Below are 8,881 nucleotides of genomic sequence, written 5' to 3'. Positions count from 1 at the left end.
GCTGGGCGCAGGGAGAGGGAAGCGCAGGGATTACCGGGCCTGTGACCCGCGCGTGTGGGAGCTGTGTCAGCCTGGCATGCTCTGGCCCCGGCACCGCCCCAGGGAGCCGAGCGCCCCGTAGCGGGGCCCGTAGCGGGCCGGGGGTCTAGGCCTGGCTGGGCAGGGGGGGTGGCCTGTGCGCTCGGGGGCAGCTGGCGGCGCGGGAGCAACTTGGCCCCACAAGTTATTGTGAGCTGCACATCATGACCCCTCCCCCCACGGGAGCGTTTGGTCGGGTTTATTGGGTCCCTTTAGGAGGGCAAGAGCCAGGGCCCCACAGAGCTTGGGAGATGTGGGGAGAACGGGAACCCCACAGAGCTCAGGGGCAGGGGGAGAACGGGGCTGGAACTTGTACTTTCCTTTCCGTCGCTGCAGACTAGGCCACGGGGAAATGCACCAGAGACTCGAAGCCAAGAATCAGCCCAGCGCGGTCGGTCGGTGGGAGCTGGCGTCTGCAGAGCCAGAGAGCACCGCCCCACTGGCTCCCAGGGCCTAGGGTGACTGTATTTCCTAAAGGGCAAATGGGGCTAGCCCGAGCCCCCCCTCCCTGCCTGGGGCTGGCCCGAGCCCCCCCATGGGCTGGCCCGAGCTGCTCGCTGGAGCCCTGCCTCCCCCCGCGCAGGGCTGGCATTGCCCCTTGCTTCTCCGCACCCCACGTGTTTGGCAAAAGCCAACAGGACAAATGCCCACGTTCACCAAAAAAAGTTGGGAAGTCCAGGACAGGGCTTAAGAAGGCACTGTCCCAGCCAAACCGGGCCTTATGGTCACCCTACTAGGGCCCCTCCCTGAGGCCAGTCAGCCGGGGGAGAAGTGAGCCCAAGAGAGGTGGGACAGGACGAGCCAGGCCAGAGCAACAGGCGGTCCCCAGCCCTGCCCATCTCCTGCAAAGAACTGACCCAGCAGCAAAAGTGCGGCAGAGCCCCAGCCATCTCCACGGCAGCCCTGGCACTCAGGCACCCAAGGACCAGACTGGGGAGCGCTGGGCACTGCAGCCTGGGGGGCAGAGCCAGGGAACCGGGAGCAGCGCTGGTTGGCAGGGGACATGCTGCACGGTGCCCTTGCCCAGGCGTCAGCGCCCGGCAAGGTAAAGCTGGGCACACAGCGAGCGCTGGCATGAGCCCTGCTGGCTCCAGTCTGCTGCCCTGGGCCTGGAGATTCGCTGTTTGCCTTAGGCTGTCACCCCGGGAGCGGAAGGCGGTAGGGGGCATTGCGGGGGCACGCGCTGTTGTGGTGCCAGTTTGTGTCGAGCAGCCCGAAGAGACCTGCTGACAAGGAACAAGCGTGTGCACAAGATGCTCTGGGACCTCTGCCCCCCGGCTCCGGGTGGGCGCGTGTGGCCCTGTTTCCGGGCAGGGTGGGAGCTCCCATGGCTCACGCACGCTGGAAGAGGCTCCACGGCCTCTTTGTCTGGTAAAGCTGCCCTGGTGTCAAGGCTGGTGGATTTGAACTGTATTTAGACCCTCGAGGCCCCATGTGGACACACGCAGGCTGGGTCTACACCCCGTGCAGAGTGCTTAGGTTGATCTAACTCGCAGGGTGTGTCACGGAGGCCCCGGGCGATGCTCTGGAGCTGCTCCCTACGAAGCCAGGCAGGACTCTGGTGAGGCCTCCTCTCTCTGAGCAGCCTGTCTGCAGGACACACAGCTCACCAGGCTCCATCTTCCTGGGTCTGACCTCGGAGCATTCAGCATCCTCTGCCCCTCCTTGCACTTCCCCCAACAAGTCCGCCCAGGCGGGGTCCTGGGGAAGCCAGAGGGTCCTGCCCCCCAACTCCGCAGTCAGACGGGACTCTCAGCCAGCCAGTAACACAGAGGTTTATTAGATGACAGAAACATGGTCTAACATAGAGCTTGTAGGTACAGAGAACAGGACCCCTAAGCCAGGTCCAATTTGGAGGGCAGGGAGGCCAGACCCCCATCTGGGACTCCCTCCATTTCCCCAGCCAGCTCCAAACTGAAACTCTCCAGACCCTCCTCTCACCTTTGTCCCTTTCCCAGGCCAGGAGGCCACCTGATCACTTTGTTCTCCAACCCCTTCAGTCAGCACCTTTGCAGGGGAGGGCCCCAGGCCATCAGTGGCCAGGAGACAGGGTGTCGGCCATTCTTTGTGCAGACACCATCACACTGGCCCTCTAGGGCTCTGAAACAATCACACCCCCTTATCCCACCACCTAGATACTTAAGAACTGCATAGGGGAAACTGAGGCACCCCTACAATATTCAGAGGAAACATTAAGAACAATCCCACTTCGTCACATCTCTTCCCACTTCAAGACCGAACTGAGCAAGATCACTTTAGCCGGTGACCTGGGGAAGTTCGAACCCACCAACGTTCCCATCGATGCCCGAGCATCTCTCCCGTTCCTTGGTGGGAGTTACACCAGGCCCTTCCAGTTTCACGCCCTCCCTTAGGTCGGGTGAGCTTGATGGCACTTGCTGGCGGCATGTGGAAAGGTTTATGCGGCCCATGCCCTTTTGCCACCCCTATACCCCTGGGGTTCAAACTGAGATCAAGTCTTCTCCCAGCTCTCCAGTCTGGAGGGCTGTGATTTGGGCCCTCTTGGTTAAGAGCCCCCATCTTGACCTTGGCCACCCTCTGACCATGTGTCTCTGTCACCAGCAGCTCGGTCTGGAATTCAGGTGCTGTGGAAGGAATGGGGACCTGTTTCCTCTCGCTGGCTGGGCCTGGGGTCACAGCCCCGCTGAGCCCTGTCCCTGGTCGCTCCCTCCCTGCCGTGGACTCACTTTCCAGCAGCACCTCTGGACCAGGCAAACCTGGTTGGCAGCCGATCTGCCCTGCCTCTGGGTCCCCCCACTCAGCTGGGGTCTTATCTCCCTCCTTGCTCAGCAGTGCCCTTGCTGTCCCAGTGGGGGTAGGCAGCGAGCTCTCTGCTCTCCTTACAGCATCAGAGCCAGCGTGAGCCCCCTTTTTGGTGTGCAAGGGGGCGGGGAACATCTCTCTGTCCCACCCAGCCCCAGAGGTCTGGTTATAGGCAGGCAGGTAGCCTGAGCCTAGCAGCTCCTCCCCCTGCCAGCCAGGTCATCTGCATTTTCACTGACCATTTCCCTCTCCGCCGATTGGTTCCCTGGATTCAAATTCAAACCCTTGGCCGTTACAGGAGCAGGGCCTGGATCCTGTCCCAAAGAGACGCAGTCACTCCACAACAGGGTCTCGCAGCCGGTATCCTGGAGAACCCCAAAGGCCAGCCAGCCCCACCCCTCCTGGGTCTGCACAGGGATCTGGGCCATAGGCAGGCCGAGGGGCTTCGTCCCTGGGACCCTCACCCAGCTCACACAGCTCCTCAGCATCTGTGGCTGCCCCACCCAGAGCCTGACAACAGTTCTCTCTGTCCCAGGATCTCGCCCCCCCAGGAATGTCTCCCCATTGACCATCACCTTCCGCTCCCACTGGGGGTCCGAGGGGCCTGGCCCCAGGAAACTCCACACAGACATACAGGTTGGGGCCAGGAGTGGGAGCCTGTCCACCTCCCCACCCATCTGGATAACGGAGTCTGTGGCCTTGGGACCCAGCAAGGGAGCTAGACACCGGGGCTTTTCCGCAGGATCCCCCTGGTTCAAATCTCCAGCCTGCTCAAAGGCAGTGAGGTGGCATCCACATCCCCCGCTCCTTAACCAGGGGCAGCAATTTAGTCTCGAGGTTCCCTGCGGAACTGGCCCCCCGGGGTCTATCCCCACACACCCCTGGGGGGTCCCCTAGGCCTCTCCGCTCCCCCACCGCCAGTTCATGCTGCTGCTGCTTCTGCAGCTCTTTCTCGGGCTCTCGCTGTCTCTCACGGTCCTCTTGCTCTCTCGGACTCAGCTCCAATCCCGTCCGTCTCTGATCCCCGGATGGGGAACCCGATTGTGAAGACCCTCGTCTGGTCGGGGAGAGGAGTCTTGGGGATGCCTGGCTCCCACTCCAGCTGCTCCCAGATCCTGCTATAGCCCATTTGGGGTCAGGAATCTGTTCCTTAGAGCAGTCATCCTCCTCCAGCTGCAGGATGAACTGTGCTTTGGTGACCTTTCCAATGCTCAACCCTCTCTTTCTGCACAGGGTTACAATGTCCTTCTTAAGGAGACGGTGACAGGCCTTCACTCCGCTCTTCCCAAGTTGTTGTGGACTCACAGGCCTGTGTGCTCTCAGCTCCCCACGGTTTCCAGGGAGAACCCCTCGTGTGCCAGCCCTTCTCGAGGTCAGCGCCTCTCTCCCAGGGTTGAGCCGCAGACTCCTCCACTCCTGAGACTGCTCCTCTCTGATCCTTCAGCACGCCTGGTCCTCGTTAATCCCCCTTCGTTTTACTGCTCCCCCGTCACTTACTGCAAGAAGCGCCATCCATGGGGTGCAGTACATCCCACCTCTGCCACCAGTTGTCACGGAGTGCCCGGGCGATGCTCTGGAACTGCTCCCCATGAAGTCAGTCAGGACTCTGGGGAAGTCTCCTTTCTGTGAGCAGCCTGTCTGCAGGACACACAGCTCACCCGGCTTCCACCTTCCTGGGTCTGACCTCGGAGCATTCAGCATCCTCTGCCCCTCCGTGCGCTTCCCACAGCGAGTCCGCTCAGGCGGGCTCCTGGGGAAGCCAGAGGGTCCTGCCCCCCAACTCCACAGTCAGACGGGACTCTCAGCCAGCCAGTAAAACAGAGGTTTATTAGACGACAGGAACATGGTCTAACACAGAGCTTGTAGGTACAGAGAACAGGACCCCTCAGCCGGGTCCATTTTGGGGGGCAGGGAAGCCAGAGCCCCATCTGGGCCTCCCTCCATTTCCCCAGCCAGCTCCAAACTGAAACTCTCCAGCCTCTCATCTGGTTTGCCTCTTTCCCGGGCCAGGAGGCCACCTGATCTCTTTGTTCTCCAACACCTTCAGTTGGCACCTTTGCAGAGGAGGGGCCCAGGCCATCAGGAGACAGGGTGTCGGCCATTCTCTGTGCAGACACCATCACACTGGCCCTCTGCTCTGCAACAATCACACCCCCTTATCCCACCACCTAGATACTTAAGAACTGCATAGGGGAAACTGAGGCACCCACACAGTATTCAAAGGAAACATTAAGAACAGTCCCACTTCGTCACAGGGTGGATGCAGCCTCTGCCAGCAGAGCTAGTGCCTCCCGGAGAGCAGGGCAGAACAGCCCCTGCCAGCGAGGGAAGAGATGCCAGCACTCCAGTGGGGTAGCCGCAGTGCCATAGCACGGTGCAGACACAGCCTAGCTACCGTGGCTCAACAATCCCTGGGCGGATCGTCTGCCGGGGCAGCGCAGGGGCTTAGATGGGGTGGTCAGAATGGGCCCTTGGGGCTTCTGCCTCTGCCAGTCCAGGAGCTAAGTGACTCTGCCCGACACTGGGCTTAGAGCCCCTGCACTGCCTCCCTCCGCACGGGCCTTCAGCATGGACGGGGCCTCATCCCCTGAGCACGTCCAGCTGGGACCCGCGCTGCCATGGGCAGGCAGGGCACCGCACATGGCTCCCGCGGGTGCATGCAGGTGCTGAAACGGCCGAGGTGCACACTCAGCCCTCTGCCTTCTCTGTGCCCTGCGGCACCCATCTGCAGGGACATCTACCGCCCCGCTGACCCAGTGTCGCCGGCTGTCACGGAGTGTGGGGGAGTCCGGGGCCTGCACCCCTCTTCCTGGGATTCACTGAGACTCTCAGCCAGCCAGTAAAACAGAAGGTTTATTGGACAACAGGAACACAGTCCAAAACAGAGCTTGTGGGTACCCCCAGGACCCCTCAGTGAAGTCCTTCTGGGGGAGCAGGGAGCTTAGACCCCAGCCCTGGGGTTCCCTGTGTTCCTCCACCCAGCCCCAAACTGAAACTAAACCCCCCCAGCAGGTTCCCTGCTGCAGCCTCCGTCCACATTCCTGGGCAGAGGTGTCACCTCCCCCTCCCCCTCCTGGCTCAGGTGACAGGCTCTCAGGTCTCCCACCCCCAGGGCACATTCCCAGGTCAACACTCCCCCCTCCCTGCTGCGTCACATCGTCACATCTCTCCCCCCTTCGAGACTGAACTGAGCGGGGTCACTGTGACCAGTGACCTGGGGAAGTTCGGGGCCCCCTCTCCGGGACAGCGCATCCGCTATCAGGTTGGCACTTCCCTTCACGTGGACCACGTCCATGTCGTAATCCTGCAGGAGCAGGCTCCACCTCAGGAGCTTGGAGTTGGCTCCTTTCATCTGGTGCAGCCAGGTCAGGGGAGAGTGGTCGGTGTAGACGGTGAAGTGTCGCCCGAAGAGATAGGGCTCTAGTTTCTTGAGGGCCCACACCATGGCCAGGCACTCCTTCTCGATGGCCGCGTAGTGTTGCTCCCGGGGTAGCAACTTCTTGCTCAGGTACACGATGGGGTGTCTCTCCCCCTTTCCATCCTCCTGCCTTAACACCGCCCCCAGTCCCATGTCTGAGGCGTCGGTGAACACCACAAAGGGCTTGTCAAAGTCTGGGTTTGCCAGAACTGGGCCACTGACCAGAGCCTCCTTCAGCGCCCGGAAAGCCTCCTGGCACTGCTCGGTCCAGACCACCTTGTCTGGCTTCCCCTTCTTGCATAGCTCAGTGATGGGGGTGGCTATGGCGCTAAAGTGGGGCACAAATCTTCGGTAGTATCCTGCCATCCCAATAAAGGCTTGGACCTGCTTTTTGGTGTGGGGAGCGGGCCAGTCTCTGATCACCTCCACCTTGGCCGGTTCCGGCTTTAGGCGGCCGCTCCCCACCCGATGGCCCAGGTAAGATACTTCAGCCATCCCCACCTTGCACTTCTCCGCTTTTACAGTCAGCCCAGCCCCCTGGAGTCGGTCCAGCACTTGTCTAACCTGGGACACATGGTCCTCCCAGGTCTGGCTAAAGACACAGATGTCATCAATATACGCCACGGCAAAACTCTCCATCCCCCTCAGGAGCTGGTCCACCAGGTGCTGGAAGGTGGCCGGCGCTCCCTTGAGGCCGAAAGGCAGGGTCAGGAACTCATAGAGCCCCAGAGGGGTGATAAAGGCCGATTTCAGCCGGGCATCTGCATCCAGCGGCACTTGCCAGTAGCCCTTTGTAAGGTCCATGGTGGTAAGGTACCGAGCTCCTCCCAGCTTGTCTAGGAGCTCGTCCGGCCTGGGCATGGGGTAGGCATCCGATACAGTGATGGCATTGAGCTTCCGATAGTCCACACAGAACCGGACCGACCCATCCTTTTTGGGGACCAGCACCACCGGCGAGGCCCAAGGGCTGGCCGATGGCTGGATCACCCCCAAAGCCAGCATGTCCCGGACCTCTCTTTCCAGGTCCTGAGCAGTTTTCCCCGTGACTCGGAAGGGGGAGCATCTTATCGGCGGGTGTGACCCCGTCTGCACCCGGTGGACAGTCAGATTAGTGCGTCCAGGCTGGTTGGAAAACAGCTGTCGGTACGGATGCAGTACCCCCCTGACCTCAGCTTGCTGGGCAGGGGTGAGCTGATCCGAGAGGGGAATTGTTTCCAGGGGGGAACCAGCTCTGGTCCCAGGGAACAGATCTACTAAAGGGTCATCTCCCTGCTCCTCCCACTGTCCACACACGGCCAACACCACATTCCCCCTGGCATAATATGGCTTCATCATATTCACATGGTACACCCGGCGGTGGTGCGCCCGGTTCGACAGCTCCACCACATAGTTTACCTCCTTGAGCTGCTTGACGACCTTGAACGGGCCCTCCCAGGCGGCCTGTAGTTTGTTCTTTCTCACGGGGATGAGAACCATCACCTGATCCCCGGTGGCGTAGGCCCGGGCCCACGCCGTGCGGTCATACCAGACCTTCTGCTTCCTCTGGGCTCTGGCCAGATTCTCCCTGGCCAGGCCCATGAGTTCAGCCAGTCTCTCTCGGAAGGTCAGGACATACTCCACCACTGACTCTCCATCGGGAGTGGCCTTCCCCTCCCACTCGTCTCTCATCAGGTCCAGGGGGCCCCTCACCCCCCTTCCATATAACAGTTCGAAAGGCGAAAATCCGGTAGACTCCTGGGGCACCTCCCTGTACGCGAACAGCAGGTGAGGTAAGTACTTGTCCCAATCCTGCGGGTGCTGGTTCATAAAGGTTTTCAGCATCATCTTTAGCGTCCCGTTAAACCTCTCCACCAGCCCATTGGACTGGGGGTGATACGCTGAGGCCCAGTCATGCCGGACCCCACATTTCTCCCACAAGCACCGGAGCAGGGCCGACATGAAGTTGGAGCCTTGGTCTGTCAAGACTTCCCTGGGGAACCCCACTCGGCTGAAAATGGTCAGGAGCGCATCTGCCACGGTGTCTGCTTCAATGGAAGCTAAGGGCACTGCCTCGGGGTAGCGGGTGGCGAAATCTACCACCACCAGAATGTATTTCTTCCCCGACCGGGTCGTCTTGCTGAGAGGCCCCACGATGTCCATGGCCACCTTCTGGAAAGGCTCCTCTATGATGGGCAAAGGTCTCAACGCCGCTTTCCCCTTGTCCCGGGCCTTCCCCACCCTCTGACAGGGGTCACAGGATCGGCAATACTGCCGGACGGTGGTAAAGACCCCGGGCCAGTAAAAGTTCTGTAGCAACCTCTGCCGGGTGCGCCGGATTCCCTGGTGCCCTGCGAGGGGGATGTCATGGGCCAGGGACAGGAGCTTGCGGCGGTACTTCTGGGGGACCACCAGCTGCCTCCTGATCCCACAGGACTCCCCTTCCCCTGGGGGAGCCCATTCTCGGTACAGGAACCCCTTCTCCCACAGGAACCTCTCCTGGCAGCCTCTCCTCATGGTCCGTCCCTCACTGAGGTCGGCCAGGTCCCTGAGCTTCTGCAAGGAGGGATCTTTCCTCAACTCGGCCTGGAACTCAGCGGCTGGGGAAGGGATGGGGCCCGGTTCCCC

Source organism: Natator depressus, chromosome 7, assembly GCF_965152275.1.
Source record: "Natator depressus isolate rNatDep1 chromosome 7, rNatDep2.hap1, whole genome shotgun sequence".
NCBI lineage: Eukaryota > Metazoa > Chordata > Testudines > Cheloniidae > Natator > Natator depressus.
This window is presented reverse-complemented; position numbering follows the sequence as displayed.